Source organism: Engystomops pustulosus, chromosome 11, assembly GCF_040894005.1.
Source record: "Engystomops pustulosus chromosome 11, aEngPut4.maternal, whole genome shotgun sequence".
Taxonomy (NCBI): Eukaryota; Metazoa; Chordata; class Amphibia; order Anura; family Leptodactylidae; genus Engystomops; species Engystomops pustulosus.
This window is the reverse complement of record NC_092421.1, coordinates 51,870,310-51,882,499: the sequence shown is the minus strand read 5'-3', so window position 1 is coordinate 51,882,499 and position 12,190 is coordinate 51,870,310. Positions and strand designations below refer to the sequence as shown.

The following is a 12,190-nucleotide window of genomic DNA, read 5'->3' as shown; positions in this document are numbered from 1 at the left end:
TGAAGCACACCTGTGATGTCATAGCAGTATATCTGAATGTAGCACACCTGTGATGTCATAGCAGTATATCTGAATGAAGCACACCCATGATGTCATAGCAGTATATATGAATGAAGTACACCTGTGATGTCATAGCAGTATATATGAATGAAGTACACCTGTGATGTCATAGCAGTATATATGAATGAAGCACACCTGTGATGTCATAGTAGTATATATGAAGGAAACACACCTGTGATGTCATAGCAGTATATCTGAATGAAGCACCTGTGATGTCATAGCAGTATATCTGAAAGAAGCACACCTGTTGTGTCATAGCAGTATATATGAATGAAGCACACCTATGATGTCATAACAGTTTATCTGACTGAAGCACACCTGTGATGCCATAGCAGTATATATGAATGAAGCACACCTGTGATGCCATAGCAGTATATATGAATGAAGCACACCTGTGATGCCATAGCAGTATATATGAATGAAGCACACCTGTGATGTCATAGCAGTATATATGAATGAAGCACACCTGTGATGTCATAGCAGTATATCTGAATGTAGCACACCTGTGATGTCATAGCAGTATATCTGAATGAAGCACACCCATGATGTCATAGCAGTATATATGAATGAAGCACACCTATGATGTCATAACAGTTTATCTGAATGAAGCACACCTGTGATGCCATAGCAGTATATATGAATGAAGCACACCTGTGATGCCATAGCAGTATATATGAATGAAGCACACCTGTGATGTCATAGCAGTATATATGAATGAAGCACACCTGTGATGTCATAGCAGTATATCTGAATGTAGCACACCTGTGATGTCATAGCAGTATATCTGAATGAAGCACACCCATGATGTCATAGCAGTATATATGAATGAAGTACACCTGTGATGTCATAGCAGTATATATGAATGAAGCACACCTGTGATGTCATAGTAGTATATATGAAGGAAACACACCTGTGATGTCATAGCAGCATATCTGAATGAAGCACCTGTGATGTCATAGCAGTATATCTGAAAGAAGCACACCTGTTGTGTCATAGCAGTATATATGAATGAAGCACACCTATGATGTCATAACAGTTTATCTGACTGAAGCACACCTGTGATGCCATGGCAGTATATATGAATGAAGCACACCGGTGATGCCATAGCAGTATATATGAATGAAGCACACCTGTGATGCCATAGCAGTATATATGAATGAAGCACACCTGTGATGTCATAGCAGTATATATGAATGAAGCACACCTGTGATGTCATAGCAGTATATCTGAATGTAGCACACCTGTGATGTCATAGCAGTATATCTGAATGAAGCACACCCATGATGTCATAGCAGTATATATGAATGAAGCACACCTATGATGTCATAACAGTTTATCTGAATGAAGCACACCTGTGATGCCATAGCAGTATATATGAATGAAGCACACCTGTGATGTCATAGCAGTATATATGAATGAAGCACACCTGTGATGTCATAGCAGTATATCTGAATGTAGCACACCTGTGATGTCATAGCAGTATATCTGAATGAAGCACACCCATGATGTCATAGTAGTATATATGAATGAAGCACACCTATGATGTCATAACAGTTTATCTGAATGAAGCACACCTGTGATGTCATAGCAGTATATCTGAATAAAGCACACATGCGATGTATAGCAATATATATATATATATATATACATATATATATATATATATATACATATACATGAATGAAACACACCTGTGATTTCATAGCAGTATATATGAATGAAGCACACCTATGATGTCATAGCAGTATATCTGAATGAAGCACACCTGTGATCTCATAGCAGCATATATGAATGAAGCACACCTATGATGTCATAGCAGTATATCTGAATGAAGCACACCTGTGATGCCAAAGCAGTATATATGAATGAAGCACACCAGTGATGTCATAGCAGTATATTTGAATGAAGCACACCTGTGATGTCATAGCAGTATATCTGAATAAAGCACACATGTGATGTCATAGCAGTATATATGAATTAAAGACACCTGCGATGTCATAGCAGTATATATGAATAAAGCACACCTTTCATATCATAAAAATGTACCCAGCTGAAACCCCTTGTGATATCAAAGCAGCTTACCTGCAATAAAGATCATTTTAAACCCTTTACTTTAGAATTTTACTCAGCTTTATTGCTGGTTTAGCTCCTATCACTGATGGTAAGTGTAATATTCCACACTGTGGGCGAGGACTCTCTAATCAGACACTTCATGATCCCTCTGATGCACTTAGATTATCAGGGCACAGGTTTATCTACACTTTCATTTCAGAGAGATGAGACAGATCAGAGATTAGAGATGATGAGATCCATGAGATGATATAACACACAATGAAACAGTCAGCTCTGCTATTTTGCCTATAACACACACACAGTCAGCACTGCTATGCCTCCCTCCCCTCGGATAAAGACTTTAACTTGTCTTTAGCTTATAGAGTAAGTCTCTGCTTGTTGCTTGCCGGCAGAAAGTGCCTGTGTCTAAGCTGGGGCAGGAGGCAGGGAGTGCTGCAGTGTGCAGATAAGAGAAGCTATTTATTAGAAAGATCCAAGCATAGTGAGAAGATTTATGGTTGGATTTAGGGCAACTAAAATTGTAAACACCAGGAGTGATAGAGATATGTTGGAATAATATCTATGAAATGCTGTATTTTTGTGGCTTCACAATGCTGAAATGAAGAAAGGAGCACAGTGACAATGTACTGGTAGGCGGGATCGGCTGCCGCTATTGGAGAGTGGACTAGCCTCTGCTCCTGCTCCACAGAAAGGCTACTCCACGCCCCAGTAGCCGTGGAAAATATACATTTAAAAATAAAAGATACATTTTTCTCTTCTTCTACAATATATTTACATTAGACAGAGGTTGAATATTGATGAAACAGATATTAGGAACCTACCATTGGATCTACCTCATTAGGTATATCCCTAATGGAAGGTTTCCTTTGATATATATGATGCCCCTCTACCAGCTTTTATATTTCAATCATTTTATTGAATTTCAATAAACAATTAAACAGATAACATACACTCACCGGCCACTTTATTAGGTACACCTGTCCAACTGCTCGTTAACACTTAATTTCTAATCAGCCAATCACATGGTGGCAACTCAGTGCATTTAGGCATGTAGACATGGTCAAGACAATCTCCTGCAGTTCAAATCGAGCATCAGTATGGGGAAGAAAGGTGATTTGAGTGCCTTTGAACGTGGCATGGTTGTTGGTGCCAGAAGGGCTAGTCTGAGTATTTCAGAAACTGCTGATCTACTGGGATTTTCACGCACAACCATCTCTAGGGTTTACAGAGAATGGTCCGAAAAAGAAAAAACATCCAGTGAGCGGCAGTTCTGTGGGCGGAAATGCCTTGTTGATGCCAGAGGTCAGAGGAGAATGGGCAGACTGGTTCGAGCTGATAGAAAGGCAACAGTGACTCAAATCGCCACCCGTTACAACCAAGGTAGGCAGAAGAGCATCTCTGACCGCACAGTACGTCGAACTTTGAGGCAGATGGGCTACAGCAGCAGAAGACCACATCGGGTGCCACTCCTTTCAGCTAAGAACAGGAAACTGAGGCTACAATTTGCACAAGCTCATCGAAATTGGAAAGTAGAAGATTGGAAAAACGTTGCCTGGTCTGATGAGTCTCGATTTCTGCTGCGACATTCGGATGGTAAGGTCGGAATTTGGCGTCAACAACATGAAAGCATGGATCCATCCAGCCTTGTATCAACGGTTCAGGCTGGTGGTGGTGGTGTCATGGTGTGAGGAATATTTTCTTGGCACTCTTTGGGCCTCTTGGTACCAATTGAGCATCGTTGCAATGCCACAGCCTACCTGAGTATTGTTGCTGACCATGTCCATCCCTTTATGACCACAATGTACCCAACATCTGATGGCTACTTTCAGCAGGATAATGCGCCATGTCATAAAGCTGGAATCATCTCAGACTGGTTTCTTGAACATGACAATGAGTTCACTGTACTCAAATGGCCTCCACAGTCACCAGATCTCAATCCAATAGAGCATCTTTGGGATGTGGTGGAACGGGAGATTCGCATCATGGATGTGCAGCCGACAAATCTGCGGCAACTGTGTGATGCCATCATGTCAATATGGACCAAAATCTCTAAGGAATGCTTCCAGCACCTTGTTGAATCTATGCCACGAAGAATTGAGGCAGTTCTGAAGGCAAAAGGGGGTTCAACCCGTTACTAGCATGGTGTACCTAATAAAAAGGCCGGTGAGTGTATATAAAATACAATGTTCTAACAAAGAAAAGCTAATGTAGGGAGTATATAATGATCATCCCTTGTCTCTGAGGGGTACATGTTGATATGTATGTAATTAGGGCATTAATGTCTTTCCATAATGGTCTATGTATGGAGAGTCCCTGTAGGGATCATGCAGTTAGCAGAGGATACTAGGGGGTCACTACCGCCATATTCAATTTCTCCCCTGCTCCCACTCCTTTACCAGCAGTGGAAAGTGGGGTCACCCTGTATGGAAGACTCCTGAGACCAAGGGAAGTGATGAGAGAGGTGATCTCATGGACGAGTTTTCAAGGCAAGGTAACGGGAGAAACAATACAAACATACAAACACTGCACGAAATGGTCACACGGGGAAGGGGGAATGCTGAGGGGAGTGAGGCCGGGGGGGGGCGGTATTGAGCATCTACCTTGCAGATATATCTGAGCTCAGGAGGTCTTTGAATTCCTGAGATTCCCTGTATACCACCCATGGTTGCCACAGTTTCAGGAATTTCTCAGTAGTACCCTGAAAATCAGCCATGGTTTCCTCCATTCTATATATGTGTAGAATTTCCTGTATCCAGTCTGAGATGGATGGAGGAGTACACAGAGCGCCATCTGCGGGGGATGACAGAGCGGGCTGCTATTAGGAAGAATCTCAAGAGATTGCTTTTTTGCTTTCGTATAGCACATGGAAGGATAGAGAGCAGGCCACTTCAAACACCTGGTTCCAAATAGAGGATAGCTTTTGGCTTGTCCACCAAATATGGACCATACCGCCTCCATCTACTCCACATCTCCAACACGTGTCCTGAACTGAGGAGTAGATCAAGTGCAGCAGCGTTGGGACACTATACCATCTAGAGAGGATTTTGTAATTCCTCTCTTGAGCTGTACATGCAATTGAGAGTTTGTGGGAGAACAAGAAAGCTTTATCCCAGTCCTCGGGTGTTAAAGAGATGTTCAAATCTCTAGCCCATTTATCCAGAAAGGGCGGAGGCAAATTATATGTTTCCTTTATAAGGAGATCATAAGTCTGAGAGATGCAATGTTCCAGCTGGGATGCTGTGCGAAACAGAGACTCAAAAGGTGTGAGTTTGGAATTAAAGTTTGCTGCGGCCCCTGGTTTTTTGAAGAAATCTCTGAACTGTGTCATTTACAACCAGGAAAGTTTAGATGAGGTAGCTAAGGCTCAGTGTGGGACTCAGATTGGGGCCTCCCCCAGGATGTCGTGCATGCGCAAGTCTTCATGATTTGAGCGAACATGGTTCTCGGGAAGTTCGGATTATAAAAAAGTGGCGTGAGGGGGATAAATGCTCCGCTGAATCAGGGATCTCCACAGTCTCAGGTGTGGGCGAGAAAGAATGTGCACGGTTCTATCTCCACGTTCTGGGCGCATACCCATGGTAGGGCGCGTATGGGGATCGAGGAGCTATACTGTTCCAATCTTACCCATTGCTTGGTGTGCAGGTGATAGTGCCAGTCTATTAACCGTATTAAAACAGAGGCCTGGTAGTAGATTTTGAGGTTGGTTAAACCCACCCCTCCCGCTGATTTTGGTTCTATCAGGGTCTGCCATCCAATCCGTGGGCGAGTAGAGCCCCATATGAATCGCAGGATTACTGAGCGGAGGGACCTGAAGAACGAAGTCGGTGGGGCTATCGGGGCAACCTGAAAAGTATAAAGGAATCGGGGCAAGATATCCATTTTTATGACATTGATTCTACCGAACCAGGATAGTTGTTTCTTATTGTATTTAGTTAAATCTCGTGTAACGCGGTCCAGTAACGGTAGGTAATTCAGGGAATACATTTTTGAGAGGTCTGTGGGAACTTGAATTCCCAGGTATTTAATTGAAGTAGGGCGCCAGCGGAATGGGAAATGTTCTTTGACAAACTGTACGTCATCTGCAGAGAGAGAGAGAGATATTCAACGCATCTGATTTTCTAAAGTTTATTTTGAAGTTGCATAGCTGGCTATATATGTCAAATTTCCTAATGAGTGACGGGAGGGAAATCCTAGGTTGGGATACATATATTAACAGATCATCCGCAAATAAGGCCGTTTTGTAGTGACGCTGGTCTACCATGTATGTTGGGGTTGTTTCTGATAGCATTGGCCAAGTGCTCCATTACTATGACATAAAGGAGAGGGGAAAGGGGGCACCCTTGGCGGGTACCATTTCTGATATGTATGGGAGTAGAAAAAAAACCCATCTAACTCTGGCTGTGGGGTTGTTATAGAGGGCCAGGATTCTCCACAGAAACTTAGGGCCCAGTCCCAGTTGTAAAAGGGCCTTAATCATAAACTCCCAGTGCACCCTGTCAAAGGCCTTTTCTGCGTTTATAGACAATAGGCATGCAAGGATGTTTTTTTTCTGAGCCTGTGCCATTAGCAGGAATGTCTTATTCAGGTTATCCCTAGCTTCTCTTCCTCTGACAAACCCATACTGATTATCTTCAGTAGGTGGGGGGCTAACTTATCCGCCAAGATTTTAGAGTACAACTTCAAATCTACGTTTAGGAGTGAAATAGGCCTATAGCTAGCTGGTGAAAGGGGGTCTTTGTCCGGCTTTAGTAGGAGACTGATGTTAGCTTCCAATGATTGGGGATGGAATGCTACGGCTGGGGAGATGGCGTTGAAAACCCTTGTTAATATCGGGGCGAGGATCGAACAATTTATAAAATGCTGGAGAGAAGCCGCCTGGGCCAGGCTCTTCCCGTGCGGAGTGTTTTTAATCTTGTTGAGTATTTCTTCTACACTAAGGTCCGATTCCAGGGCTTAAAGCGTGTCTTCCTCAATGGGGGGCAGCCCTGTGTCTTTGATATAAGCCTCTATTCTGTTGGACAGTGAGGTTGGGTCAATGCCTGATGGCCCCTGATGTTGTATAATCTACTGTAGTACCTACCGAACTCTGCACTGATTTCCGTCGGATTATATGTGATATTACCTTCAGTGGTTTTAATGCGGGGAATATGTGTTAGTTCGGATCGGGGGTGTATAAATCGTGCTAGGGTGCGTCCGCATTTATTCGAGTGCTCATACAAGTGTCCTTTAAATTGTCTGCGCTGGGCCAGTGATTTCTTGTCTAATAATGCCCGGATCTCGTCTCTAATGAGAACCAAGTCAGCAAAGTCTCCTGGGGACTGATCTGTCTTGTGTCTACTTTCCAGATGATGCAGCTGTTGTAGCAAGGAGCTGAGCTTAGCTGAGTTCTCCTTCTTTAATCTAACTCCGTGGTCTATGAACCGACTACGCAGTTCGCATTTAAGCGCTTCCCATTTCATTGGGAGGACTTCCGACAAGTAAGTGTCAATGGAGTGTTTGATGTCCTGTACACAAAGGGCGTCTTTCAACAGACACCTCTTAGTGACCGAGGGGACCGTGAGTGTCAGATATATTGGGGCATGATCCAAGAGGATTATGTTGCCAATAGATGCCATTGGCTCGCAAGAGAGTGCCCTATGTTGGATAAGGAAAAAGTCTATGCGACTGCATGAATCGTGTACTGAGGAATAGTAAGTGTAGTTCCTATCCTTAGGGTGTAAGATTTTCCAGATATCTACTAATTGGAGACTGCGAAGGTCTTTTTTGAGAGAATTCATCTGGCGTAATGGTATGTGGCTCTTTCCTGAAGAAGTGTCTAGAGGAGTGTCTAATGGGTAAGTAAGCGGTTGAAGTTCTGGCCTGCAATTTATGCGTGCCCTCCCTCGTCCAGGGCCATGGCGGCCTCGCCCTCTAGGGGGGCCACTAAGAGGAAGGGGGCACCCCGTTGCATCGGTAAGGGAAGTGCAGACCATTCTGTTATATCTGGAGCAGGGAAGCACAACTCCGCCGCCACAGTTGGGATCTCACTGGGATGGTAGAGAACAAATCTTTTTTCTGCCCATCGTATCTGAAGATGGAACGGAAATCCCCATGAGTATGGAATATTTTGTTGTTGTAGTACAGTGAGCAATGGTTTGAGGACTTTTCTCTTTTGCAAGGTCAGTCTGGAAAGATCAGGTAGTAACTGTAGTCGTGCTCCTCTATGTAAAATGTCACCCACTAGAAGAGCCATAATATCGTCTGTCACGGCGAGCCATAATATCGTCTGTTAACCGTACGGGTTAATTTAGCCTACTCAAACTTGCGCTCACCTTTCACTCAGGACACAAATTGAGCCTAAATCACACCTCATACAGCTCCAGCACCAGATCCGCTGCCACCACTTATTGCATTTATACTGGGACCAATAAGTATCCCCCTCTACAACAACTCTTGCTTCTCAAGCAGTCACCTTGTCACACCACTACACATGCACACTCAGCACTCGAGCAGTCACAGAGCTAACCACACTTCACAAGGCTATGAGTTCGCAGAGCATACAGGGACCAAAATTAAAGTGAAAAGCTTTAATTACAAAAAGTTGATCAGTGCATAAAAAGATATTAAAAACAAAAGAATTACAAAATAAAATGACACACAACACGGCAAAACTGTTATAAAATAAAAAGGGAGAAAAATAACAGAAACTTACAAACTTAAAGTAAATCCTGATCCCTGGAGGTGGGAGAAATAAGGGACACACTCAGCTTGTCAAGCAGCCCCCAAAATGTGAACACCAATTCTTGGATTTCATATTGTTTTATAACTCCTCAGTTTGGTTCAGATTTCAGAACCTCCCATTCATTAATTAGTCCAGAGGGTCATTCAGGATTGGGCAAAGCTTTAATGAGGAGGGAGAGTCCAGGAATATTTAAACAGTCTTTTGTTTCCAAATCCTGATGCAGAAGAGGGGGGGGGGGGACCAAATGTCCTTTGGGTTCTGAACAGACCAGTCTTCAGTTCAGAGGTTATCAGGCTGTTAAAGCTCCAGGATGTCATAAAAGCTGCCTTGACACTTCAATAGATGCCAAATATTTAAACAAAGTTTGTAATTACCCTATAGTTAAACCAATCTTATGCATTCACAATTAATATCTCATTGACACCTCCCCCTTTCAAGATTGGGCAAATTTGAAATGACCCACACCATTTTAAATTTTCCCAAGCCAATTACCAATAATACATAGCAGAAGTTCAGTACCATAAAAATCATTGCCATAAGATGTTATTACCTGGGCACATCAACCATCTGGTCCTTTGTCCTGTGTATAAGGCCAAGTAATATTACCCCTGGTCACTTGTACACTGCTGTGCTGGGACCCCCTGCTGACTTTATGGCTTTGTGCTGCAGAAACACTAAGTTCTGTGTCCCCTCTCCCAAGTGTGAAACGTTTAACCCTCTCCCTGCTGGATGAAATACCAATGTATTTAAGTGTAGGACTACGGTACCCAATTACATTATGCTTTGGTTTTCCAGCTGTACAGCTATTAGGGTCCCTCTCTTTACCATTTATACTACAGGGCTTAGGTTGGACCACTGACTGAACGCTCTCCTTAGAGTCCCTATGCCCCTGCTCTACTTCCTGATCGCTCCCCAAAACTGCACTGGCAACACTCATCACTGGGAACCCGACCTCACTGTGGACCCCAATCTCCTCTCTCAGCACTGGTTCTAGTGTACACGCTGTCTTTGGCTCATAGACACACTGCATCTCCCCAGTCTGAGTAGAGGCATCTCTGTGGCTCATGCTCTGAGCCTTACTCATCTTGACACTTCTTGTCTGCTCTAGGACCTCTCCTTGAGTAATGTCCTCCACCAGATCCACACTCAGGACCTTAGAGCTTTGAGGTGCAGACTCAGAGACTCCATCTTGGCAGCCTCTCACACCCTTCATCATATCTGCTGACTGCAGGGTTATCTCTGGGGGCCCGTTCACCACCCCCTCCCCCGTAGTGTCCTCATACTGGGACACCTCTGGTTCTGGAGCAGGTATACCCTTGCTCTTGCTATCCTGTCCTCCTTCCCAGACCAGTCCGCTTGGGCTTCTGCCCATTTTCTCATATGATTGTTGTACATCAGGCACATACACAGTTGTCATTTTTCCCAAATCATTTCCCAACAATACATCCACAGGCAATTCTTGTGACACTCCCACTTGTCTGATACCTCTACCAGAACCCCAGTCCATAAAAACCTTGGCAACGGGCACTCCTGGATGGCATCCGGTTATCCCCTTTACAGGCAAAGTCTTTTCTGGAATGATGTCCTCAGGGTTTATAATCTCAGGGCGAACTAGAGAATAACTTGTCCCTGAGTCTCTTAATCCCTGGGTGACTCTATCACCCACTATCACCGTCTGCATGTGGTGCTGTAATTTCTCCATATCACCAGAAAGCAGCATGACTACTGGTGCTGTAGAGTAGACAGTCACCACTCTCTCTGGGCACGCAGACCTCAGATGACCCACTTTGTTACAATTAAAACATTTGCGCATATCCCCCTGATTTATAGACTCCCTCAGTGTAATGTTCTCACCCACTTTGGAGACAGAAGGTTGTGATGTTGTCCTGGCTTGTTTCTCCTTCCAGCTGGAGGACCTTTGGGGGGAAGTTTCCCTCTTTGCTTCAGGCATCCGGTTGGCGGTGTAGGAGTCTGCAATCTGCGCAGCTTCATCCGCAGTTTTAGGCTCCCTGTCACAAACAAACTGTCGTACATCCACAGGACAAATGTGCAGAAACTGATCTTTTATCATGAGATCCTCCAGGTCCTCACGGCTGTTGACAGAAAGTCCTCGGGTCCACTGTAGAAAGGTAGTCCGTAAGTTGCCTACTGTATCAGCGTAGCTCTCAGTTGTTTCTCGCTTTACACTCCGGAATTTCTTGCGATACACCTCTGGAGTTAGGTTGTACTTTTTAATCAAAGCAGCTTTTATAGCATCATAGTCCTCATCAAGCTCAAGAGGAAGGTCAGCAAATACTTCCAGGGCTTTGCCTCTTAACCCTGGGCTTAAATACTGTGCCCACTGCTCACGGGGCAGATGGTATTGTCTGCAGGTCTTCTCAAAAGACCGCAGAAAAATGTCCAAGTCCCCATCCTTGTCCAGTACTGGAAAACGTTCTTGACGAGGCCTCTTGGGGTCTACATCTTGGGATTGGGGTTGCACAGAATTGATACCCCTTTCAATACGCGCCATTTCCAGCCTGAATTCTCTATCAGCCTGGCGCTCTGCGGCCGCTCTCTCCTTCTCTCGCGCTGCTCTCTCCTCTCACGCTGCGGCCGCCTGATTAAATTGAAGGATAAGCTGCAGGCGCAGGCTAGGATCACATTCACCTAGCTGCTGTAGGGCCATTTGTAGAGACACATCCATGCCTTCCTGAGGGCTCCTCCTGTGGGTAGCCTCAGGGGAAACTCTTCCAGGATTAATGTCCATATCTTGGCTCCCTTGAGCCGTGCCAGATCCTTGCTCTGCATCTTGCTCCATCAAAGCACAAACCAGCAGCTCTTTGGACTTGTCAGCCGGGTTGATGCCTCTCTGCTCACAGAGGTGGACTAGAGCCTCCTTGCTCTGTCTCTTGTAGATGGTTGCCATCACTGAGTGCAACCTTTGCCAAATAAAAGATAGAAAAGAAAAACGGGGAAGGGAAACTGTTTGCACGTGTGTCTTAGAACAGCACTGATTTGTTCCGTGTAAAACTAGGGTACTCCTCGCAAGGATTCCACTAGTCCTTAAGTGCAGGGGTTAGTTGCTTAATCCCAACACTTAATGCTCTGACAAAAAATGAATTTATCCCACTGCTGCCACCAATTTGTCACGGCGAGGACGCCGCCGCCTCATCACGTGACGTGGGGTGCAACCGTACAAGTTAATTTAGCCTACTCAAACTTGCGCTCACCTTTCACTCAGGACACAAATTGAGCCTAAATCACACCTCATACAGCTCCAGCACCAGAACCAGACCCGCTGCCACCACTTATTGCATTTATACTGGGACCAATAAGTATCCCACTCTACAACAA

The 12,190-nt window shown here is 44.5% G+C and overlaps 1 pseudogene; it reads right to left on the bottom strand.

Annotated features, from left to right (window-relative positions):
* Positions 1-7,999: 7,999 nt before the first annotated feature.
* On the bottom strand, positions 8,000-11,846 carry LOC140105446 (uncharacterized; annotated as a pseudogene).
* Between the last annotated feature and the right edge of the window lie 344 nt (positions 11,847-12,190).